Genomic DNA, 27,086 nt, shown 5'->3' on the forward strand with positions numbered 1-27,086 from the left:
GCCGGAGTGGAAAAGATCAAGGAACCAGCCTCTTATCAGAGTAGTAAGTTTTAGAAAAGAATAAATAGGTTTATGTTTATTTTCTTTTTGCAACTTTGTCTTTGTGCATTAGGGGAATAATCAAAATTGGGTATTCTTGTGTTTACTAAGGTTTTTGCCCAAGGGAACATCTTGTGTTTTAAATCTGTTATCTGTGAGATCAGCTTGTATGCTGTCTCCCAGAGGTTTTTTTTTCTTTTACCTTTCTTTTCTTTAATTAAAAGCCTCCTTTTTAAGAACCTGATTGATTTTTTCCCCTGTTTTTTAGATACAAGAGGATTGGATCTGGACTCACCAGGGATTGGGGGAGGGGGAAGGGAGGAAGAATGAGTAATTCTTCCTTGTTTTAAGATCCAAGGGGTGTGGATCAGTGTTCGCCAGGGAATTGGTGGAGGAGTCTCTCAAGGCTACCCAGGGAGGGTAAGGTTTTAGGGGGGAAGACAGTTTTCCAGATGACTCAAACACTTGGATGGTGGCAGCCTATTGATCTAAGCTGGTAATTAAGCTTAGGAGGTTCACATGCAGGTCCCCATATCTATATTCTAAAGTCCAGAGTGGGGGTGAAACCTATGACAACTGCCAACTCTCTATTGATAGTACAGTCCTGTCCTCAGGCTCTAGTCAGGATTGGGGCCCTGTTGTGCTTGGTGCTCTACAAACATCTTTCCTAGAAGACTTTACAACCTGGAAAAAGTGTTTCATGGCTGTCATTTTTATAATATACTATGTACTTCCTTTGTGCTGTTTTTTCCCTTTCTATATAAACTATCTCCAGCTGTGCCCTATCTATTTTATATACTTTTTTTTTTGAAGAGAGCAAGTAATGCTCTGTCCACTACTCCATCCCACTACGTCAGTATTTCTTAACCTTTTCAGGTTGGCAACCCTTTAGTCAAAGTATCAAAAAAAGTTCACAACTCCCTTACATTTACTGTAAAAATGTATCCACGATAAACCTCTATAATTTGTGTGTGTTGAGAAGCTGACAGGGAGTACTTGACCTTGAAGGGTATGGGTGTGCGAAGAGTGGGGGAAGCAAGTTTTAGATTGAAATAAAATTTTCAGTGCCTCTCAAACCCCCTGATTGCCTGTTGTGACCCTTGTGGGGGCTGAGAAACACCGCTCCACAAATAGATTTCTTCTCCTGGGGTGAAGAGAGTGACCCTGTGTGTGTACAGTACCAGAGAGCAGAAAGGTCATTGATCAGGTCTGAAGCTTATGTTCTCTTGTCACTGTGGGGTGGTCATTAACTTAACTACACCCATACTGAGGGTTTGTCTACATTTTTGTTGGTACAATTTTTGTCGGTCAGGGTGTGAAAAAAACACATCCCTGACCAACATAAGTTTCACCAACAAAAGCATTGGTGTGGACAGCGCTATGTCAGCAGGAGAGCATCTCCCACCGACAATAGCTACCACCACTCGTTGGGGGTGCTTTAATTATGGTGACGGGAGAGCTCTTTCCCACAGGCATAGAGCAGCTACACAGGCACAGCTGTGCCTCTTTAAATATAGTGTAGACATAGCCTCAGTTATCTGCTTCCCTTCATTGCCCTCAGCTGTCAATTGACACCTGAGTCCAAAGCTGCTAATGTCATCTGGGATCTCATGGTTATGAAGGTGCTAATTCCTGGTGTTGGGAAAGGCCTCAGAAGTCAAATTCCTTCTAGGGAGGCTGAGATCAGTTCAGCTAGTCTATTCCTCCAACCTTCTGATGATGTTAGAAATGGCTGCTGGAACAACTTGTATAGTGAGGGTGCTGACAGCCATTGAGCCAGACTGTAAACCCTGTATATGGTGGAAACCACTTCAAGCCAGGGGTTGTGGCAGCACCCCTAGTTCCAGTACCTATGATGGCTGCTGTCTAGTCTCTTTTTCTTGAAGGATGCTGGAACTTTCTTAAAGGGGCACTTGTCTAGAAATATGTAGCCCACACAGATCTCCTACATGACCACAGTTCTGGATCTTCAGAGGCTCATCGAGGCTCTCCCACCTGATGTGATTGGCAGTGTCTGCTTCCCTCCCTCCTCCTCTTCAAAATCAATTAGAAAAACTCACTAAATAAGGCCTAATTTCAAAGCCTATTAAAGTCAAGGGAAAACTTCAGGCCCCTAATAATCTGAGAAGTAGAGTAATGCAACCCTGTCTAAGGAATTCTGTCTAAAAGAACCTACTGAATGCTATTATGATTATTTCAGAGTACCCATAAATGTATTAGCCACTTAAACAAAATGTATAGAAGAAAGGCTCCTTTTTTAAAATTCTTTTGATCCCACACCTAGTACCATCTTGCTGTAATTGGATAATGCTAAGAAATATTATGTGAAGTTGAATAGCTTTCTGATTTCTGCTTACTATATATATCACGGGTGGGCAAACTTACTGATCCACTGAGCTGCATACAACCAACTTCAGAAGTTTGGGAGCCAGGGCATGCCTGCCGGAGCTGGCGACTCAAGCCCGGCAGGAGGTACCTGCTGGGGTTTGGGGCTTCAGCCCTGCTGCCGCTGAAGCCCCAAGCCCCGGCAAGTGCATCTGGTGGGACTGAAGCTCTGAACTCCACCTCCCTGCTGGGAAGAAGCCCCTACCTCACCACCCTGGTGCAAGGCAGAGGTCCCAAGCTCCCCCCACCCAGTCTAGTAGGGGGTGAATGGGCGGGGCTCTGCAAGCCTCACTTTGACTGTAAAAGAGCCACATGTGGCTGGCGAGCCATGGTTTGGCCACCCTGATATATATTTTTATTTAATTTTTAGTTCTTCAATTAATTCTCTGAACCTTTTGTCACCTTCTAGTCTCACATTCAATTAATATAACAATAACCTAATATGTCAGGAAACAAAATAATTCTGCCAGCAAATGGGCCTGGACTTTTTCCATGTACCATTCAAATAACTCCCTTAGAGAGATCCTGGGCAAGCAGGTCTTTCAGTCTGGCTGGAGCGCAGCAAAATCTGATTCTTTCACACTAAAGGGGAGTGAATTACAGAGTGGAAGGCTTTCTGATGAGAAATGCCATATTCCTCGCTATGCAAATACAAGGATTGTTAGCTGGAGCATCCAAGGATTAAAATACAAAAAGGAAGCTGGTCTCAGAGACACACAGCACCCAAACCTGTGGATAGTCTTTGGAGCACTACATGATTAATTGCTGTGTGTGTGAGTGTGCATGCGTGCACACATGTTTAAATATATCACTCTTGGGAATTTTAATCCTATTACATGTCTCATAATTTTGCTTCTAACCTTCCAGTGTCACTGCTTTCTTTTAGTGTGTCTTTCTTTTGATAGCTCCAATCTGAGGTGTTTGACAATGCATGCCAACAGTTGACAATGGGTGCAAACCAAGTCCTGGTCCTAGAAGTTGTTTAAGTTTGGTGAACTGTATTTAAAAATGGAAATACAAATGAAAATAATACAAAGAAAAGGCTGCATAGATTATTTTTTGCCCAAGAGAAGCAAGTAGAATCTTAGCTATATTCATGTAAATGCAGCTTTTAGCGAAGCCTTTCTTTCCTAGCCTTAATTATGAAAATCCTCCTGAGGTTTTTCAGTCTGTTGTGAGCTGTGTTGCTGTTTTTTTCACAACAGAGACAATTTGAGTTATCTCAGAAATCTTTAACTGCCTTCAGCTTGATACCCAGAAGACTTTGCTGGCACTGTGCTTAGGGTCAATTGTTCCTTAAACTACTTTTAGAGTCTATTCAACATGACAAGCGAATCAATCTTTTCAAGTCAGGAGCTGATGAAATTCTACATTTTATAAAGTATTGCTGTTAGAGTATGAATTGAATAGATGGCTTTCAGGCCTGTTCAGTGTCACTTTACACTATTTTACTAGGGTTTCTGTAAATGGAGAATACTAAACCCATTTCAGGCTGTTAAACATGTATAGCCAGATCAGACTAGATAAGGCAACCCTCATATAACTATATCTAAATAGTACAAAGGAATTTTGGCACTGCCTTTTAAATGCTAGCATAACTTTAAGAGCCTTTGAATAATATTGGAAGTAATAAGAAGCTTTCATATAATGAACTATTTAAGAACTGTACCACATAATCAATAAGTAGTTATAGTTAGAAAATGAGACCATGTCATTTCTATTATGTTCTCTATAAGAGAGCGACTTCAAAATTAAAACCTTTAGTAGACTCATAGGGTATGTCGACACAGCAACTAGACACCTGTGGCTGGCCTGTGCCAGTCAACTAGGGCTCGGGGGACTTGGCTGTGGGGCTCTTTTATTGCTGTATAGACTTCTGGACTCGGGCTGGAGCCTGAGCTCTGGGACCCTCCTACCTCTCAGGGTCCTCAAAGTCTGGTATCTAGCTCCAGCCCAGAAGTCTACAGAGCAATGAAACAGCCCCATAGCCCGAGCTCCATGAGCCTGAGTTGGCTGGCACAGGCCAGCTGTGGGTTTTTCTTTGCTGTGGAGACATACCCATAGACTTCAAGGCTAGAAGGGACCATCATGATCTTCTAATTTGACATCCTGCACATTGCAGGCCACAGAACCTCACCCACCCACACCTGTCATAGGCCCATAACCTCTCTCTGAGATACTGAAGTCCTCAAATCTTGATTTTTAAAGCTTTCAAGTTACAGAGAATTCACCATTTATGCTAGTTGGAACCAGCAAGTGACCCATGTCCCAAGATGCAGAGGAAGGTGACCCCCCCCAACCTCAGTCTCTGCCATTCTAACATGGGGAAAAATTCCTTCCTGACCCCAAATATGGTGATCAGTTAGAGCATGTGGGCAAGTTCCACCAAACAGACACGTAGGAAAGAATTCTCTTTAGTAACTTAGAGCCCTCCACCGCTAATGTCCCATCTTTGGCCATTAGAAATATTTGCCAATACCAGTTGCAGATGGGCCATATGCCATTATAGGCAACTCATGCTATCATCCCCTCCATGAACTTACCAAGCTCATTTTTAAAACAAGATCGTTTTTTTTGCCCCCTCCCCACCATTACTCCCTTTGGGGCGGTGTTCCAGAAATTCCCTCCTCTGATGGTTAGAAACCTTTGTCTAATCTGAAGCCTAAAATTATTGATCTTATTTACATCTATTTGTTCTTGTGCCAACATTGGCCCCTAACTTAAATAACTCCTCTCCCTCCCTGGTGTTTAGTGGAGTATTCGCCTCTTAATCACATACCTATCATTAATGCCAAAATCTTTGTGCCTACTGAGGAAACTTATTATAATATATTTCAAACATGTAATTGGTTTATCCTTTGCATACTGCTGCTCAGTTATTCCTTAGAGTAGGAGTGAGGGAATTGATTGTTACATTTGTCCCCTACAATTTACACTGGCTGTCAGTTTTCCAAAAGATGCAGTTCAAGATCTTAGTATAGTTTATACAGTCTGTATTAGTAGAAGCCATAATGCCAAGATTTTCAGAAATGATTAGTGATTTTAGATACTCAGTTTTTGGGAGCCCAATCTGAGACCCTTAAAGGGGCCTGGTTTTCAGAGGGTAGGTGCTCAGCACTTTCTGAAAATTGGGCCTCTTCAACATTTGAAGAACCGTATATCACTAGTTTTATTTCTGAAAAACATGGCTGAAGTAGTAATGTGATTGTTTCTTTCTTTACGTATATGGTCAGTTGTGGTGGACTAGATTCTTTCAGGTCCTCACCTATGAAATTACTTCCTGAAGGACACCTGCAGGAGTCCCTGCCTTTTGGACAGAGCTTTCCTAAACCTGCAGGATTTGATTTGCAATGGTGTTTGTGAACTGAACCTTGCAGTGTGGTTTGTGAGGGGCTGAAAATGAATTATCCCCTGCAAATTCACTTGGAGTTTTGTGACAGAGTGCTAGGAGCACTGACCCAGCATTTTGATCACTAAAGCCTGGTCTACACTACAAAGTTAGGTTGACACAAGCTGCTTTGTGTTAACCTAGTTATGTATGTATGTATCTACACTTAAATTTGTCTCCCACTGATGGGAGTACCTCATTATGCCTACATATTAACACCACCTCCCCGAGCGGCATAGAACCCTGACTGATGTATGGCGGTCAATACGGAGTGAGTGTAGACACTGAGTTACTTATGTTGATCCTAATAATCACCCAGCAGCTGTTGCACAATGCCCGACACTGACCGCTCTAGTCACAATTGTGAGCTCCATTGCCCAGAGGCCACATAGACTGGAAGTGTCCTCTTAAAATCCCTGTAAATTTTTGAAATGCCTTATTCTGGTGTCCATCTTGGTCAGCACACCTCTATCTGCTTTCCTTGTTGTGCACATCTGCCCAGCTGACCATGCTGGCTACATGTTCCAGACATATGATGGCCTGGAGTAGAAAGGATATATTGGCTCTCCTGGGCCTGTGGGGAGAAGAGGCAGTGCTGGCACAGATCCAAATCAGCAGTAGAAAAAGTGACATCTAGAAGTAGGTTGCCTGGGGAGATGGTAGGAGAAGGGATATGACAGGGACTGGCAGCAGTGCCATGTGAATGCCAAGGGACTGCGGCAGGAGTGCCAGCAGGCCAGGGAGACCAACAATAAATTCTGAGCCGCAGATCTGCTGCTTTTACAATGAGCTGCATGCCATACTTGGTGGAGACCCCTACACGATCCTGCACAGCACCATGGATACCTCCAAGGAGCCTGAGTCACAGGGCCCTGCCATGACTAGCAAGGAGGAGAAGGTGAATGAGGAAGAGGAGGAGGCAAATAGGGGTCAGGTGATTGGGGGATCCAGCTGTGCAGCAAGACAGGACCTGGTTTTGACTCCACCACAGTCCAGCCAGTGCCACCAGACAAGCACGGAAGAGCCCAATCCAAAGGAAGGAACCTCAGGTAAGTGTGTAAATAAATTTTCCATTACAGGATGGCACTACTAAATTAGTGGGACAGAGCTTTCTACTCGTTAATTTACTCAGACTAGAAGAAGTAGTGGTACAACAAAGAGAGGTAGATTTGCTATCTGTGAGAATATCCTCTAGAACATATTGAATCATGAATCTGGAATCACTTTGAGTGGTTGCTACTTTTGGATGTACTGCAAAACCCATCTGTTTCAGATAATTTATGCTACATTGATTTTTCTTCCTTGGTGTTTGGGACTGATATCTTCTCTCCGCCCCCTCCTTTTAGTTTTATTTACATTTGGCTGAAGTTGGTGGATTGGTTTGTCTTGAGGATCATTGAAGTGGTTGCTCCTGTTTTGGATTCTTTTAAGTTTAAAAGCTTTACTTGGTTTTTTTTTTTTCAAAAAGTAGTAATACAAAGAAGAGAGAAGAGGTTTTTTTCTGTTGATACTTAACACACACAATGTTTATTGTTTTGTCTTATTATGTGGCACTTAAAAATCTTGTAATAGTTGCCCTTCTCAGAGAGCATCCAGCACCTCCCAGGAGTTGCTAAGTACCTGTCAGCACTGGACTCTAAGTGAATTAAATCAGTGGTCATTTATGATGTTTTAAAGAATAGGGTGCTACATGATTACTGCCACTATCCATACAATGCAATTTCCTGTATTGTTGCTGAGAAAATGTTCATGTTATGGTGTTTTCTGCTCTTGATACAATGCTTTTCACATCACAATCTTTGACTGAAAAATCAATAATATACCTTGTCTTATTCTGAGTCCTACTGTGCCATCATTGTTTGAACAGAAATTAAAACACATTGGCAAAATATGGCCAGGAGTAGTTAAAAGTTTCATAAAGTTTAGGGCCAGAAAGGATTATTAGATCATCCACTTTAACCGCCTGCATATCACAGACCATTACATTTCACTTAGACTAAGGGAATGCCTATAATGCAATCATGGGGTGTGAATGCAGCTTGTGTAGCTATACCCCCCACCTAGCTTAAATCTATCCAGTTTGGGTACCAGAGTAGTGAAGGCATGCCAGCACAGGCTTCAGTGTGTGCTAGCTGCTGACATAATTACCCAGAGTTCTGGATGGGCTTGCACAGCCCACGCTGATGTGTGTGCTGTTGCGGCTTTACTGCTCTGGTACCCAAACTAATTAGATTTAAGCTAGTTTAGGAATACCTACATGGGCTGCAATCACACCTAGTGATGGCAGTATAAATATACCCTTAAGCATTGCAGTCCTCAGGAGACTAAACTGTGTACCACAGACAGAGAACAGGAGAGAATATGGTGACCAATGCCTGAGATCCCTGCAATGACAGGGAATTGGTTTAGGTGAGATATATCCAGATGATCCCAGCAGGTGAACCACACCCCATGCTGCAGTGGAAAGAGACAACCCCCCCCCCCCCGCTCTCTTCTGATTTGATTGGGGAAGAATACCTTCCCAACTCCAAATCTGACTATCAGTATGACCATGAGGATGTGAGCAAGACACACCAGCCAGGCATCTCAGAAGAGGATTCTATGTGCCACCGCAGATCACTGCTCCACTCCCAGTGCCCCATCTCCAGCTGTGGCCAATCTCTTCTTCAAGGCAAAATACCTTCCCCTGATCTTAGAATTTTGATTATAATTATCTGGTCATTCTAGTTGTTGGGGCTACAAAAAGGGAAAATTGATATTACCCAGCCAGTAAACTTTAGGACATTGAGGAAATTAGAGGAGTCAAGGTTATTCTCAGCTTTCACAGAATTATGAGGTATTAAACTTCTTAGATCTCACTCTCATAGCAGCGATTGTGACAAAAACAGAAATTAGAACCACACAAATCTAAGCTAATGACAATGAGTATAACAAGAATAAGGAATAGCACAAACTTCAGCCTTATGTACTACAATTTTAAGATTGCAGTCTAGTGAATCCTCTTGGATGCTGAACCCTGCAGGCAATTAGAATACAATTTCCCCTTAGGGTAATTTATTGGAAGGGGTGAAGGGATTGTAATATAACACCTGACAGGAAGACTTTCAAATGCAAAGTTCTCTAGTAGCTCAGGGCACTTTTACCCATATGCTTACAACTTCCTGCAAAATATATGTCAAACCCAATAATTCAAGTCCCAAAGATGCTTAGGCTCTGTATATGTTGAAGTACAGATATAGCTGAACATAGCTTCAATCTGAATATATTATAGAGGTAGTCAGGAGGTTTCAGATCAGTTTCCATTATGAAGTCCTGTTTTTACACATGTTACTTCCTGAAATATTCACCTTCAAAACTGAAGCTTTCCCTGCCTGAACAAAATGTTTTAGTTTCAACAGAATACTTTCAGCTATGTTTGTTATAACACAATAAAGAAAAATCCTGTTCATAAATATAAATTCTTCTCTTTTGTGTTGGTGGGAGAGGAGGGAAATGACTCAAATCCAATGGAACCTTTACACTTGTCCATGTAGGTAGATCATAACTAGCAGCTGAGTTGTTTAAAAAGATTGTCATAAAATAGAGACATTACACTTATTTATAAATGCACCATAGTGCACATGCACAGTACGAAACAAAGGTAACCTCAATCTTTAGTGTGCTATGCAGCTATCTAAATGTGCACTCAGTTCATTAGTAAACTGTCATGATTTAAATATGCAAGAACTTTTAAAAGTCGTCCTGTGGTTTCTGAGAAAACACATGGCCTGGCAAAATAAAATAGGGCTCAAAGCCAACAACTCCTCCTGATTTCTATTTATATCCCGTTGGATTTAATAACATGCTGCACTGCCATAGCATGTTACAAACATTATTTAGTTAGACATTCTAATAACGTTACAAATAAAGTGAATGTCTTTGCTTATCTATTTCACTGGGATACCAATCCCATAGATTTCTTTCTGGTACTCTGTATCCGAACTGTCTCATTTGTTGACTTGGTGTGGTATGTAAGGTGGACAATTCAAATCGCAACAAACATGTGGAACAGTTGTCAGACCTCCGATGCTGTATGTGTGAATGCACTCACTAGGTCTATTTTAGGTGAGGAATCTTGAATGGGAAACAAGGTAGTGCTATTACAAAAAAACAATATCCTGCAGTATGCCACACCTTAACCACTGGACTCTTTCTCCCCTCACAAGCTAACAAAGCATCAGGAGTGAAATTCAAACCCATGCTGCCACATGATGCTATGTTCTCAAAATAGCACCTTGCACCACTCTATCATCCTAATCTCATACACCTATGTGGTGTATGATTTTCATGGGATGCAGAAACCATCGATGGTTTCTTGCTGAGACCCACACAAACCCACAGTGCTTGGAAGCAGCAAAGGATTGCCGTTGAGGGCAGGGGTGAAGCGTGGTTGACTTTGGGTACTGAGGTGCGGGGGACAGTGAGCTGGTAGAGAGATGCTTTCCTTGTTTTCCCTCCCTGCCCACCTAATACTCTGCTGTAGAGAATCACCACTTCAAAACCAGCTGCATAGCTTCTTTGAGTGGTACTTTCCCATGCTTGGAGTTTAGAACTGCAGGGGTGGGGAGGACTCAGGACATGTAGCCTGATAGTTGGATTTTGTCATGGGGCAGGGCACGGACACAAAAGGAGGAGGAGAGAGGGAATGAGCTGCTCCTTCCTCCCCTTCACAGACTTCTGCTGAGTCCTGGGATTTTACTGATTATTATTATTTTGGTTTCTCAGCCAGTGGCATGCGACCCCTTGACAGCCCACTTTTGCATTGTATTCTACAGATTGAGAAGTTCTGGACTAGTGGATTCGACTTGGGCCTGACTCTGACTTGTTGTGAGACTGTGGGTAAGTCACTGTACTCTGTCTGTGCTAGTAGTTTCACCATGTGTAAAATGAGGTTAATATCTGCTAGCCTACTTCACAGGAGAGCTGTAAGGAAAAAAATGGTTACTGTTTGGACAGTGCTTTGAAAATATACAAGACTTAGAATTGTTTCCTTTTCAGTGTGGAAGAGAAGATAGGAGCACTGTACAATAAGAACAAGCATCCCTCCCTCTCCCCCAGGTTTACTGTTTTCTACGTTGTTTGGGCTGGGGAAGGAAATTCTCAGGATATGAGAAGGAAATAGGAGGCAGTAAGGAAGAGAGGAAATGTGGCAGAAATATTTTCTGCAGATAGAGAAGCAAATGGAAAAGAAAGAGAGAAGGAACATACATCAAAAAAGCTTCTAAGCATTTCTGGAGGTCGAGGCATTGTGGTAAAAAAAATATTAGGTTTGCCATACTTATGACCCCGGAGGCCCAGATTTAATTCTACGTTAGGCTGATTTAGCCTAGTCTTTTATCCTTGAGTTAGCTATATTGAGTTCCAGCCACCATTCAAACATGGCTTGCTTTGTAGATTTCAATAAGATTTACAAATAAAGCCAAGTCTGAAGACATTATGTACTATATAACTTTAGGTAAGATTGTATAATGATATTGACAGATAAGATTTTAAACCATAAGCATAGTTGGGACAGAGTTAAAGTTGACCACTTAGAAGTCAAACAGAGGGTTAAAACTGAGTGCTTTCTCTCTCAGACTTAATATTGCATTAATGCCAGCTTATTGCAGAGACTAATAGGTAAATGAAGTATGTTGTAATGTTTCCGTTGCTATCTTCCAGTTACCTAGAGCTAACCTATGTAACCTACATTACAACTACAGCTACTGTCACAGAAGTACATTACTACAAGAAGAGGAAAATCATACTTGCCTATCATAAGCAGTCCCATTGAGTTCAGTGAAGCTGCACACATCAGCATAGGGTCTATCAATCCACGTAGGTGTTTATGTGACTCTTGTCACCATCAAAGCTCTATTGAAAGCTCTTTCTTTCTCTTTCTTCCAGGCACCAGGAGAAATCGCTTGAATAGTGAATAGGTTTTTCTTTGGTGCTGGTGTGTATGTGCTGAAGAATTTACTGAGAGAAAATGAAGTCAAAGAGCTGAGTAGGATGCAAAGAGGCAGACACTGCAACACTTCTCAAGCATGTAATCCCATTGAAATCAATGGGGCTACGCGGATGAGTAAGAATTAATCATACAAATAAAGGTTGCAAGATCAAGCACAAATAGTTGATGGCTTGTGAATAGATCAATCTGGTGCTGGGTCAGAAAAAGAAGCTGCACACTTTTCCCCCTTGAATTCTTGGAACACTACTGCGGTAGGAATCCTATGGCAAGGAAAGTTTTTATCTTTTTAAGTTATTTGGTAAAATAGAATAGAGTCCTATGAGAGGATTAGTCTTTCACAAGAGGTGAGATTGACTGAACAGTCTCACCTTCCACTGAGTTCAATATGAGAGCGCCCAAGGTGCAGAGTGCCTTGAAGGATCAAACCCTTAATATAAAGAATAAGAGGTAAAGGTATGAAAATATTCTTCAGAATGGGCTAGTGTATTCCCTTATTTTCTATGTGTGCATATGCAAACCATTTAACAGTCAGTTTTTATGCTAACACTTCTGATTTTGCTTACCTCCTTTTGAAGTTTTGACTGAAGATGCAAATACAGTCTACCACTAGATGTTGCTCTAAGACAGCTCCAAGCAAAAGCAGAAACTGGAAAACTACATGCTTTCTCTGAGATTTACATGCTCCAATATGTCTGTTAGTCTATAAGGTGCCACAGGACTCTTTGTCGCTTTTTACATCAATCACAAAAATTCACTTTAAAAAAAATGTCATACATTAAATCTAAAGCTTAGAAAATAAGCTCACCAAACCATCATGACCTGTTATTAAAACATATAAGGCATACATATCAGTGCTACCTAGTTCTAGAAATAACATGGATGTAACAACACTGCATATTTCTATGGTTTGTGTTTTATAAGGGCTGTTTTTCTACTTCTGCTAAATGGTGACTGGTATCTGACATATAGGCCTTCAAATAAATGTGTTCCTTCCCAGCCACCCTCCTCCCCCTCTATTTTTTTAATTTTTTTTTCCAAAGCACGGGGCAAATACATTAGCCCTGCTATTCTGGAAGCCTAGGCTAAAATCGAGCTGAGGTCACCAGGTAAATGAGTTTGCAAGTCTCAGCTAAGACATCACGGATGTTTCTTGGCAGTTAGCAAAGTTTCTCTTGATTGATGTGTGCTTTCCCAGAAAGGCTCAGGATTGGAATAAGAGGGGTATTAGCTGGGTCACTATTAAAGCAATTCACAGAGCTAGGAGAAGAAGCTTGTATACTTTCTGCTGAAACAGGCCTGGTTTTAGCTTAGGATGTCAGATTCTTACTTTTGTGAGCACCAAGGGTCACAAAAATCTAAAACTTTTATTAAAGAGGGAAAAAACAACATTGGTTGATCAGATTATCATAAAATTTGGTGTGCCTCATGGAGGTACAGGGTACAGTCAGTGATCCAAATTCAGGGCCATTTGACCACAGATTTTCTGAGATATGGCCCCCAGCTTTTCTTAAAGTTGACACATTCTGGCACCTTTTTTTCTTTCTTTTTTCTCACAGATAGAGATCAAAACAGGGCTCAGATAATTGCACCAGGGTCTCAGACGTTTGAGGGTTATCCCAACAGAGTGCACCCACCAGGCCTTTGGAGGAAACTGAGGTAAAATGCTGTCTGAAGAAAAGTTTGCTTCTCCAGTGAGGTGCACTGAGGCTGTAACAGACTACACTGAGCATCTGCAGAGAATGAGGCTACTTGTCGGGAAAACCACCCTTATGTCACAAGATCTTGGTGGCTCTAAAGCAGGGGTAGGCAACTATGGCACGTGTGCCAAAGGCGGCACGCAAGCTAATTTTCAGTGGCACTCACACTGCCCAGGTCCTGGCCACCGGTCCGGGGGGCTCTGCATTTTAATTTAATTTTAAATGAAGCTTCTTAAATATTTAAAAAACCTTATTTACTTTACATACAACAATAGTTTAGTTATATATTATAGACTTATAGAAAGAGACCTTCTAAAAAAGTTAAAATGTATTACTGGCATGTGAAACCTTAAATTAGAGTGAATAAATGAAGACTCAGCACGGCACTTCTGAAAGGTTGCCAACCCCTGCTCTAAAGGTATAGCATGGTCATTGAACGTGAGCAGTACCTCAGGCATTGTGAGTTCAAATAAATCTCAGGGGAGAAATCTTAAGTTAAAAAAAGGGAGGAGGAGGTAGAGTGCTCTATGCTGCCTCTCAAAGGGGGATCTTCATTTTGGCAAATATAATGTGAGCACAGCAGAATATTCTGGGGTGGAAGAGTAGGTGGGAATAGGGGGAGAGGGGTTGGGGATCAGGGGATGGGGGGAGAGGGCGGGGTTGGAAAAGGGACATGGGGGTGAGTGACAAAGAGACTGGGGGAGAATAGAGACAGGGACACCTGTCAGTTTGACATTCCCTCCCATGTGTGTGCCATGAGCTGGGGGTTCCCAGCCCATCTACAGGGGTGTGACCCCCCTCATGTGAGCCAGGTTCTAGAGGGGGCTTGCCTAAGCTGAGGGGGAGTCTGAGCCTCTCCATATGTTCTGTGTGAGCTGGGATCTGGGGGTCCCTTCCTCTCCGTGAGGGTTTGAGCCCTGCTCTCTTCCCTCCCATGTGTGTGCCAGCCTCTTGGGGGGTCCCTGCCAATCTATGGCAGTCTGAACCTCCACCTCATAGGAGCCAGGTTCTGGAGGGGCTTGCCTTTCTGAGGGTGTCTGAGCCCCATTCCCTCCCCCCTTGTGACCCAGGATCTGGGGAAGCCCTGCCCTTCCTGGTGTGGAGCTTAGAACAGGCATGCCAGAGCATGCACCAAGAACACACTGCTGAGAGGGGGTGAGGAGCTGCGAATGGGCATGCCCAACACATATCAGAGACTCTCCAGTGCAGGGGAGGGAGGGAGGGAAAGGAACACACACTGACATGAATGGAGCAGTTCATATATCTCAGAGCTATTGTTTGAGGCTTTATTCATCTGCATTCGGTACTCTCTCTCAGCTAGGAACATTCACCCCTTTTTGACCCTGATATGTTTCTCATGGATGAGTAGAGCCCCTTTCCTCCATTCTCCCTCTAATTTCATAAAACTTACATGAAATTTATAATGGAGCACCATCTCTGCTGTAGCTAAGGTTGGGAGGCCCTTCCTGTTAAAAGGACAACTCTTTGTAGTATAAAATCTGTGTATTTCCATGGATTGTCTTGAAATTTGGAATGCCTTGTGGGAATGCAGGATAGGGTTAGTGATCAAAATGCAGGTTCATTTGTGGAAGAAGTTTCCAAGATACAGCCCCTAGAAAAAACAAAATAAAATAAACCAAAGCCAGCTGCATTTCATTTGGTTCACAGATTCAAGCAACTTTGAAGTTTGAAACCTATGCTGGACAGAAATATGCAAATTAACTGTAAACATTTGGGAAAAATCTGCTTTTGTCCAGTGTGTGTGTGTGTGTGTGTGTGTGTGTGTGTGTGTGACAGAGAGAGAGAGAGGGTTATTATTCATCAAATCTGAGTACAGCAGAATATTTAGATGCTGCTGAAACTATTTTTAAAAGAAAATAAATAACGTGTGAATGCTTACTGGGATGGGAGGGGCTATTAGAGGTGCAAGAACAGCTGGTAATAGAGGAATTAGGGGTTTGGGTCTGCAGCAAGGAATGGGGTATTATGGGGAGGATGTTAAATGGGAATGGCTGGTAGTGAAAGGAAACGGGGTTGGAGGGCTAAAGTAAGGTGCAAGGAGTAGGAATTAAGGGGAGTAGGGGGAGAAGATGGGAGCGATTGGAGAATGAGAGGAGTAGCAGAGGAAGATGGGGTTTAGGGGTGGAGGAATGTCAACCCTGAATTCTCTCTTTCCATGTGCTGGGAGCTGAGGGAGCCCTACCCCTCTGCAGAGGTCTGAGCCCTTCCTCCCCCTTGCTGTGTGTTTTGGGACATGGGGGAACCTTGCTCCTCTTGTGGTGTCCTCTCCCTGCACTGCCATGCAAGCTGGGAACCGGGGTGGGTAGGGTTGCTAGTTTTGGTTGGAAGATGTATTCTTGGAGGTTTCATCACATGACAATCTTTAATTAAAGATTAATCTTTAATTCCTGGAGACTCCATGACAATCCTGGGGGATTTAGCTTGTGAGCTAAATCTCATCCATGGTCTATATCCCAAAACCTTGACAGTTTTATTAAATGGGGAAGTTTTATTAAATGGTTGTTACAGTACCTTTTAAGCATGTTAGGGAAGACTGGTGTGTCTGTCTCCTTGTCCACTCCCTGCCCCACCATCGTCTTCAATATTTGGCCTTCTGCCCAAATGTCCAGCTCTTCCTCTCCTTCCCATCCCATTAAGCCATTAGCTGGCACTCTAGAAATCATTAACATGTAAGAAGTTGCTCCTTGCTCTTTCCTGCCCTATGACACTGCATACACACCACAGGCAGCAGCCTACTGGAGGGCTGCATGCTATTTGGTTATGTAGCCAGAGCTCAACTCTGAGCTGGACCCCTTACTCCCACTACTCACCCCACCTGGGATTCCTGCCCCTGCTTCAGCCAGGCTTCCACAGCCATGCCCCTGACACCCACTCTACCCACCCTCCAAACTGGGTCCCTCTCCCATACACTCTGGGCAGCCCCCCACCCACCCAGGGTTGATCTATATCTTCACTATTCATTTTCTGGGTTTCAGATGTTTAAACTTGTGTTATCTTCTGGCCCCGCCCATTACAAATGTTTCAAAGAATGGCCATTGTCTCCATTCAACTGTAACACAATCTACAGGAGGTGGGAAGAGCACCAAGGAATGACGTAGCAACCATGTTGCCCAGTGGACAGATACCTGTACTGTGGATATTCCTAGCTCTGCCGCTGGCCTGCTGGGTGACCTTGGGCAAGTCACTTCACTGCTCTGTTCCTCAGTTTCCCATCTGTAAAATGGAGATAATGATGTAAAGTTTTGTGAGATCTACTGCTGAAAAAATTATATAAAATCAGATGTGTGGATACTTTGGTTAGGTAATAATCAGCATCAAACCTAGGTGAGAGCTACAACTGTGTAAAGGACTGTTACTTCCTACCAACAAACATTTCTTGTACTGTTTAGGAAATTTAATGGCAAAACACTTTAACACAGAGCTAAGACTGCCCAGCGCTAGCTTATGTTCGTCCCGAACATTGAATTAAGCAAAACTCAAACTTCAGAAAACCAGGAAACACCCACACAACCTTAACTCTGCCCTCCGAGCGATGTCCCAATGTGCCCATAACACACACTCCCACTTTTGCCTTTTCACAGGAATGAACCGGCGTTACCTCCACTTGTACTCCACTCAATCACTGACCCTACTCACCCGACAGAATATCATACTTGTAAATTTTAACAACCACTTCATACCCTTTTTACAACCCTTCACACATGCACAGAGGACACCACCAACACCTATGCTTACCCCTACCCATCATTAAATCCATACTGCTCTCATATCCCACCTCACTACTGACTCATGGCAAGAAGACCCCAGTGCTTTGCTACTGACACAAGTTGGTATTGAAATGATCCAGACTGGAACCTCAAGATACCCATGCATCTCTTTCCTTTGATAACACACACAGCTCTGTGACACTCCTCAAACTAATCCCTGGGTCATCTCAGATCACAATCACAGCTCTCCCAAGCTGCTCTGACTTACTACTCCACCATTCAACACAGCTATACCCAACGTCGTGAGTGTTGCTGGAGTGCATGCCAGAAGGTATTACCAACTCCAAAGGGACAGGGTTAAGGCTGCGTGGGTGTTTACCTTAACTCTGTATTTCCTGATTTTTCAGAAAGGCACAAACTATCACCAGGCAAACTTAACTCTGCATTAATGAAGATTTTTGCCATTTAATCTATTTATACTTAATTCACCTGAGTGAATAGAAAAGAATAAGATCAAAGCTAAAGAGAGACTAGGATTTTTGTGTTTTGTTTTTGAAAATTAGTATTGCTTTGATTAAATATGAAGTGGACACAGAGGTCACTAATGCTATGAAATGGGTTTCTGACATGTTTAAAAACTGCATCTCTTTAGCTCTCCTGGGCTTCAAGGAACAATGTCTTAGCTGATGGTTTTATTCCTGTATCACTACTGGCGCTCAATGGAAAATGTTTGGAAATTAGTATTCATTAGTTCATTTACACTCAACTCCTCCACAACTTGACCTTGACATTCTGTAGGAAATGGCCACAAACTTTCTTTATTCAAATATTCCCAAATATACATCTTTTAAAAGAATTTATGAAAACAAAATAAAAATACTTTATTTTTAAATTATTTTAGATACCACAGTCCAGTTTTTAATGAAAAAAATATTTGAAAATGTCTATGCCTATTTTTACAATAGTGTCTCAACCTATAGCCTGTCATAAAAATGTACAGTAGTCCAAGATTAAAACATCCCCCCCCGTACAAGCACATGACATTATACTGTGTTAGAAGCTAATAATGATGTCAATTGCTGTCCCTCTTTATGAGCTGTGACATACCATACAAAACACCCCATTTATTCCTGGCATTGCCATTTTTGTATAAGTGCTAACTTCACTTCTTTTTCATTAGCATCAACAAAAGCATGTTGGAAGAGATTCAATAAAGCCAATTAATTAGGCTTCCTTTTTAGGCAACAATGGAAACAGGAGCCCCTGGAACTGTGTCTTGGGCAACACTCCAGACAACTGGTATTTTTCTCTTCTTAAAAGCATAATCACCCTGGTCACTATTGCGTCTCTCTGAAGGAGGGAGGGAATGCCTTGTTGAACTTCTCCTCCACCTCCTTGTGACAAGTTTGCCTGGGCAATGTAATTGTTTCTGGTGGCAACAATATAAAACATGCAGGGGAGTAGTGTCATTTGCACTGTTACTGTACATCAAAGGCAATGCTGCTATTTCCAGTAGCAATACAAACCCCGCTATGTGTGGGGTCTAGCTCTCACTTGTAAAAATAGTCCTTTTTGCTTTCCCTTAATCTAGACAGCTTTCTATTTTCTGTTATTTAGTAACAGTTTCATGCTTTACACAGATAACATGCATATTATTGACATTGTTCGAAAAATATATATGGTTCAATGCCACCGGAATTCTGTAAATAGAAGAATCATAAATGATCACTTATGCTGCTTTTTGAAGCACTCTGCTTGTGTGCTGAGTGTGCTGGAGTCTGAAAAGTCTCGTCACAAAACTATTGCAGCTTTGAGTTGTCAGCCTGATGGCTCAAGAGCATTCACTTTTAAGCGGCCTTCCTTGTTTATTTACATCCCAGAGGCTGCATTATAAAAGGTCTGTAAATGTATGTTACTCATGTACTGGATACCAACACCTATTTCCTTTACTTGTATGAGTAGGAGTTTAGTCCTTCTGCTGATAGTTTTCTCCATTGCCAGCAATGGGAGCAGAATTAGAGCTTAACTGCACTCAAGCCACGGGGGAGTGTTCGGGCTAGTAAGGAGAGCAGGATCTTCCCTAGAACATGAATGTAACAGTTCGAAAAGTTTGTTGTTCTGCCTCATGTTCTTCTATTGCCTCAGAAAATGTGTTGAAGGGATTTTTCTCCCTTCACTTCCTTTCTCATTCTTAAAGAAAGGAAATCAGCACAGTGGGAAAGCATGGGCAGCATGGGGATTTCAAAAGGGAATTTAAGTTTAAATTAATACGAAATTATTTTATCAAAATGTTTATAGTTAGCTTTCAGTGTTTCCTTTCTTGTGCTATTGCAAGGGAGCTGCTGCACAGGGAAATGGAACCATACTGGTTTGTCTGCAGGGAAGTGGTATCTCCACATGATGTACAGACAGTGCAGATTAGGGTTTCCATGGATATTAGAGAGTATGCGTGAACCACTCTGAGTGCAGTCTCTTTTTTGGTGTTCCAGCTTTCACCAAACTGGCTCTCCTCTATTCAGCTCAAATTTGCCCAGTCCAACAACTTAATATAACATGAATCAAGCAGCTCTTAAGCTCCAGGGCTTGAAGCGTTTATTTTACTTCCTTACTGGTTCCCTGGAGGTAGCCTGGTGTGAGGCTGTTCCCCTCCATTATCCTAGGCCCTCCTGTCTGCCTCTCTCTCTGACCTCTTTCCTTTCTAGCGGGGCTTGTTTTCCTTACTGGTCCCAGCTGTGGGTGTGGTCTCGATGATTGGCAGTTCTGAGATGTGGTTAGCCTGATTGTCTTGAAGTCGGGGAAGGTTGTCCTTTCGCTTCTGCCTCTTTCTGTATGGAGTTTGTATGCCCCATTATAGCATGGCTAGTCAGACAGCTCACCCATTTTTGTTTGTTTGTTTTTGGGGGGGAGACAAAAAACCTAGAGCCAGCCCTGCAGCTCACTCTACATTGTGCCCCAGTGGGAAAGGAGCTGGAAGTTTTTGGTAACTTTCTTTCTTTCCAAATTCCCCATTGTGGCATTAATCTCTCATAGAATATGCAGCTGTAGCGGAGGAACCTGTGGTAGCCTGGAACTGAAAGCAGCATTGTTGCCTGAATGGAAGAGGGTGCTTGAAGGGCACACAGTGAGACAACTACTCTGCAAGTCTGATTGAGGAGCTGTGGAGTCTGAGCCTGTGTCTATGTTTTCTATGTTTATAGCCTGAGTCTATGTTTTCCTCTGCACTGATTCCAGGCTAGGCAAACACGCCACCTTCTAATTTTATGCTGTACCTGTGAGAGGAGGATGCAGTAGTAAAACCGGTGGCAGATTACTGCATGGGCCAATGGGGCCCCAAGGCCCTGCCCCTTCCCTGCCCCTCCTCTGAGGCCCTGCCCCCAGTTCCATCCCCCCTCTCTCTGTCATTCGCTCTCCCCCACCCTCACTCACTTTCACTGGGCTGGGGCAGAGGGCTGGGTACAGGAGGGGAGTAAGGGCTTCAGCTGGGGGTGTGGGCTGTGGGGTGGGGCTGGGGATGAGGGGTTTGCGGTGTGGGAGAGGGCTCTGGGCTGGGGCAGGGGGTTGGGATGCAGGAGGGGGTACAGGCTCTGGACTGGGGATTCAGGCTCTGGGTGAGTCTGAGTGGTTTGGGGTGTAGGAGGGGGCTCAGAGCTGGGGTAGGTGGTTGGGGTGTGTGTGGGGGTGTAGAGTGCGGACTCCGGGAGGCAGTTTGGGTAAGGAAGGGGACTCTGGACTGGGGCACGGTGTTGGGGTGGGGCATGGGGTCCTGGTGGCACTTACTGTGGCTCCAAGGAAGTGGCTGCGAGGTCCCTGCAGCGGAGGGGCAGCCAGGGAGGCTCTGCACGCTGCCCTCGTGCCCATAGGCACTGCCCCCGCAGCTCCCATTGGTCGCGGTTCCCAGGCGGCCACTTCTGGGAGCTGCGTGGAGCTAGGGCAGGCAGGGAGCCTGCCTTAGCCCAGGGCCCCTGCTGCACTGATGACAGTACCTTTAACAGCCGCTGACTGGAGCTTCCCAGGTCCCTTTTTGACTGGGTGTTCTGGTAAAAAAAATGGATGCCTGGCAACCCTATCCCTGCTCCTCCTCTCCCACCCTGCCTCTCGGCCCTGCTCCTCCTCTTCTCCCTGAGGCACTGCCCCCTGGTCAGGCCGGTAGATGGATCCTGTGGTATGGACAGTGTATTCCCCGCACCTTTCCCCATGTGGAGGTAGATCAGCCACTTACTAGACCACAGCACAGAGCTTGCCTGAGCCACCCCCCAGTGCTGAGCTGGCCTGAGCCTCTCCCTTGCCCTGTGCAGAACTGGCCCAAGCCACTCTCCCAATCCCTCCCCCTCCCATCCAGGACTGGCCTGAGCACCCTCTCCCTTCCCCTCCAACTCCCCTGCACAGAGCTGGCCCAAGATCCTCTCTCTTCTCCCCCCAGTCCCTTCACATGGAGCCTCTCCCTCACCCTGTGTGGAGCTGGCCCAAGCCACTCACCCATGTCCCCATCCTTCCCTGTGCAGGATTGGCCTGAGCCCCACCACTCACACTACCCCTCCCCCCTGAGCCCCTTTTTGGCAAAACTGGACATTTGTCCTTAGAATATCAGGGCTAGAAGGGACCTCAGGAGGTTATCTAGTCCAACTCCCTGCTCAAAGCAGGACCACTCCCCAATTAAATCATCCAACAGATTTTTTGCCCCACATCCCTAAATGGCCCCCTCAAAGATTGAACTCACAATTAGTAGGCTAATGCTCAAACCTCTGAACTATCCCCCCCCGACAGCTGGTGATCAGTGGCAAGAGCAAATAGGACAAATGCCCAGTTTTGCAAAAATGTCTGGATGTCTGGGGCCAAAACGGGATGTATAGTCACCCTAGGCCATGGGTCCCCAAAATATTTCAGTCATACCCCACATTCAGTCCACATACTCCTTGGAGCTGTGGCCAGCGGCCATGGTTGGGAGCTGGGCCAAGGCTACCGTCGACTTCCAGAGCGTTGCACTGTGGGTTGCTGTGGGTAGCTATCCCACAGTTCCCGCAGTCTCCGCTGCCCATTGGAATTCTGGGTTGAGATCCCAATGCCTGATGGGGCAAAAACAGTGTCGCGGGTGATTCTGGGTACATGTCATCAGGCCCCCTTTCCCTCCCTCTGTGAAAAGAACGGCAGACAATTGTTTTGCGCCTTTTTTCCTGGGTTACCTGTGCAGACGCCATACCACAGCAAGCATGGAGCCCGTACAGCTGACCGTCACCATAAGTCTCCTGAGTGCTGGCAGACATGGGACTGCATTGCTACACAGCAGCAGCTCATTGCTTTTTGGCAGCAGAGGGTGCATTACGACTGGTAGCTGTCGTCGTTGTACTCCTGGGTACTCTTTTAACCAACCTCAGTGAGGTCAGTCGGGGTGCCTGGACCAACATGGGAGTGACTCAGCCAGGTCATTCCAATCTTTTGCCGAGCACCCAGGAGATGACAATGGCTAGTAGTCCTACTGCACCATCTTCTGCCAAGCACCCAGGAGATGATGATGGCTACAGTTGTAATGCAGCATCTTCTGCCGAGCACCCAGGAGGTGATGATGTCTAGCAGTCAAACTGCATTGTCTGCTGCCAGCCTAAAGATGTAAAAGATAGATGGAGTGGATCAAAATAAGAAATAGACCCGATTTGTTTTGTATTCATTTGTTTCCTTCCTCCCTCCATGAAATCAACGGCCTGCTAAACCCAGGGTTTTGAGCTCAATCCTTGAGGGAGCCATTCTGTGTGACAGTTGTTTGTGTTTCTCCTTGATGCAAAGCCACCCCCTTTTGTGGGCTTTAATTCCCAGTAAGCCATGTCATCAGTCGCCCCTCCCTCCGTCAGAGCAGACAATCGTTTTGCGCCTTTTTTCAGCCCAGACGCCATAGCACGGGATCATGGAGCCCACACAGATCACCGTGGCAATTATGAGCACTGCATTATTCTGGAGTATATGCAGAACTAGAACCTGCCAAAGCAAAACCAGGCAAGGAGGTGACGGCAGCACGGTGATGAGAGTGATGAGGACATAGACATGGACATAGACTTCTCACAAAGTACGTGCCCCGGCAATGTGCACATCATAGTGTTAATGGGGCAAGTTCATGCTGTGGAACGCAGATTCTGGGCTCGGGAAACAAGCACAGACTGGTGGCATTGCATAGTGTTGCAGGTCTGGGACCATTCCCAGTGGCTGTGAAACTTTCGCATGCGTAAGGGCACTTTCATGAAACTTTGTGACTTGCTTTCCCCTGCCCTGAAGCACCAGAATACCAAGATGAGAGCAGCCCTCACAGTTGAGAAGCGAGTGGCGATAGCCCTGTGGAAGCTTGCAATGCCAGACAGCTACCGGTCAGTTGGGAATCAATTTGGAGTGGGCAAATCTACTGTGGGGGCTGCTGTGATGCAAGTAGCCAAAGCAATCACTGAGCTGCTGCTACCAAAGGTAGTGACTCTGGGACATGTGCAGGTCATATTGGATGGCTTTGCTGCAATGGGGTTCCCTAACTGTGGTCGGGCGATAGATGGAACTCATATCCCTATCTTGGCACTAGAGTATGAGGGCAGCCAGTACATAAACTGCAAGGGGTACTTTTCAATGTTGCTGCAAGCACTGGTGGATCACAAGGGACGTTTCACCAACATAAACGTGGGATGGCCGGGCTTGCATCTTCAGGAACACTAATCTGTTTAAATGGCTGCAGCAAGGGATTTACTTCCCAGACCAGAAAATAACCGTTGGGGATGTTGAAATGCCTATAGTTATCCTTGGGAACCCAGTCTACTCCTTAATGCCATGGCTGTGGGGAAACCAGTTTCTCCGCTTCCTTGCTGTGAGCTATCTTCAATCTCTTCATCATCATCTTTCTCATCTCCAAAACCCACTTCCGCGTTGCGTGATTTTCCATTGACGGATTCAAAGCACAGGGTTGGGGTAGTGGTGGCTGCACCCTCTAGCATGGCATGCAGCTCATCATAGAAGCGGCATGTTCGGGGCTCTGATCTGGAGCAGCCGTTTGCCTCTCTGGTTTTTTGGTAGGCTCTCCTTAGCGCCTTAATTTTCACGCGGCACGGCTTTGCGTCCCTGTTATGGCCTCTGTCCTTCATGCCCTTTGAGACTTTTTCTAATGTTTTGGCATTTCGTTTACTGGAATGGAGTTCAGCTAGCATGGATTTGTCTCCCCCATACGGCGAACAGATCCCATACCTCCCATTTGGTCCATGCTGGAGCTCTTTTGCGATCCTGGGACTCCATCATGGTCACCTCTGCTGATGAGATCTGCACTCACCTGCACCTTGCCACGCTGGCCAATCAGGAAATGAGATTCAAAAGTTTGCGGGCCTTTTCCTGTCTACCTGGCCAGTGCATCTGAGTTGAGAACGCTGTCCAGAGTGGTCACAATGGAGCACTCTGGGATAGCTCCCGGAGGCTAATACGGTCAAATTGCGTCCACACTACCCCAAATTCGACCCGGCAAGGCCGATTTCAGCGCTAATCCCATCGTCGGAGGTGGAGTAAAGAAATCGATTTAAAGAGCCCTTTAAGTCGATAAAAAGGGCTTCGTTGTGTGGATGGGTCCAGGGTTAAATCAAGGTAATGCTTCTAAATTTGACCTAAAATCGTAGTGTAGACCAGGCCTTAGTGAGCTCTCTACTACTGAATTAATGGAAAAAAAGACTGTCTAATAGAAATGCTTGGAAAAAATATGAGGATGTCTGGTCACATTGAATACTTTTTCAGTTTATTATGTATTTGTCCCCGATATTTAGAGGCTATGTTATCTAGTCACTGACCTCTACAGGTAGAAGTGTGTATTTTTTTGTTTTGTTTTTACCCAGTTGTTACAAATAATGAACACTGAATTTTGTTATTTATATGCTATTTACATCTTGTGCATATGTTTTATATATATAATTTCATTATGTGTTTATATTTTATATAAAAACAATAAAATGTTTTAAAAAACATATCTAGGAAACCAAACTTTGAACCTTTTCAGAAGTGCACCCATCACTACCAGTTAGTACCATTTGTGTGCATGGATGTTTTGAGATACCGGCACTTGTTATTTAGGAACTGGACTAAGACCACCAAGTAAATGAAATAAATACATCTCATTTTGCATGATTAGCCAAATAGCCTTCTGACAATAACTTTCGGTTGCTGCCAAAGTAAAACCATAAGTGAAAAAGAAAGCTCCCTCTTCTGATCCTTTTGAAGTGTATTGTAGAAGTCTGAAATAGTTTGCAAATATGTGTTCTATAAGCCTCAGCTCAGTTTATGCTGTTACAAGTCATATGTGCTGCTACAACTGTTAGGCATGGTGAGAATGTCAAAGTTGGAGTGCCAGCTTTAGTGTTGATATTGCTGGCTTTCGTTGATTTGCTCCACAACAGTAATGTACATTTTTTTTAAATGCCTATATGTTTTAGACTATGACTTAATGTTTTCTTCAATTTATTCTTCTTTGTTAATATAAATCCTTTTTGGGTTTAATTTAAAGTAATTCATAAATCCTAACATAAGTAATTTAGGATTCTTTGAAGGAAATGGTAGCTGTGTTTAATCCTATCATACATTCCTTAATCATTACAGCGCTTAAAGGGTATAGCAGCATTAGGCAGAAAGCATTACGGTGAGTCTGAACAGTGCATTTAGGGCAGGGAGAACTGAGAATAGCACAACAGATGGATTAAAAAAAAGCCCAATAAATATGTATTTCGTTATTTATTACAAAATAAATTATATATTGACATAGGAAATTACATGATAATTTTCTGTTTGAAATGTTACAAAATTGGCTTCCATCTAAAGGTAGCACGGAATAATGGTTTTGTGTTTCTGTCATGACATTTAACTCATTAGCATGCAGGTGTGCTGCCTGGGCTTCATGCAATAACTGTCTTCTTTCACTGTGTTTACAGATAATCCAGCAAGTTTGCAGGCCAAATGGCTTTCTGAATATGAGCCCACAAAGCATTGAATCAGATGGTGTATTGCTCCGGGAGATTCCAGCACAGTTCAGCCACAAGGTGAATATCCATAACAGCATTAAAAAGAACAATGACTCGAAATTGTTCATAATTTATAATTGTAATAATTAATAGTGACTAACACTGCAGTCACTAATTAATTTTTTGCTGTACTTAAAATTAACTCCATTGTCAACAACTGATCCGTGGGTGATAGGGATTAACATTGTACATGTGAGCTCCTGGTTTACTAAACACTGTAATTTATTCTGCTTCATGTCTTGTGTTTTGTGTGTGAAATAAGAAGTCCTCTGGTTCCCTTTTGTAGAGGCAGAGGGCTCTTGGCAGAATGGAACCATTGTGATTCTGCTTGTGGGGACCTCCCCCTAGCTGAGAGGTCAAAAGATAAGAGCTATACCCCTCAGAGCTCCATGGAGGCTCATGACATAATATGGTGGTATGGAGTGGAGAGAGGTAGCATTGGCCAGTGGACCTACAACTAGTGGAGTGAAATTATGGTTGTGTGGTATTGGCCTGGACAAAAAAGATCTGGATTCAAATGCTGAGTCTGCTTCAAACTTCCTCTATGACCTTGGGCAAATCACTTAGGCCCAGATCCTCAAAGTTGTTTAGGTGGCTGACTGCCATTGAAATAATTGATTTAACTGAAATAATTGATTTCAATGGGAGTCAGGTGCCTAAACAAATTTGAGGATCTGGGCTCTCTCTTTGTCAGTTCCCTGTCTGTAAAATGGGGATAATAACTAGGATTGCCAACATTGTATTTCAAAAATAAGGGACTATTTTCTTAGCACCTAGGCCTCATCCTTAGGCCAGATATTATTGTTGTTAATGTAATTATTAACTATTATTATTATGTATTGTATT

At 43.8% G+C, this 27,086-nt stretch overlaps 1 long non-coding RNA gene across 1 annotated transcript in view; it reads left to right on the plus strand.

The window, feature by feature from the left end:
• The window catches only part of LOC120401773, a 53,648-nt gene extending 27,372 nt beyond the window's left edge, over positions 1–26,276 (plus strand). The window contains exons 2-5 of the long non-coding RNA XR_005596720.1: positions 10,627–10,690; positions 11,738–11,915; positions 13,358–13,457; positions 26,151–26,276. This is a non-coding gene — a long non-coding RNA (uncharacterized LOC120401773). The remainder of the gene's footprint in view (positions 1–10,626; positions 10,691–11,737; positions 11,916–13,357; positions 13,458–26,150) is intronic.
• Positions 26,277–27,086: the final 810 nt, after the last annotated feature.

This window comes from Mauremys reevesii, linkage group 3, assembly GCF_016161935.1.
Source record: "Mauremys reevesii isolate NIE-2019 linkage group 3, ASM1616193v1, whole genome shotgun sequence".
NCBI classification, from domain to species: Eukaryota; Metazoa; Chordata; order Testudines; family Geoemydidae; genus Mauremys; species Mauremys reevesii.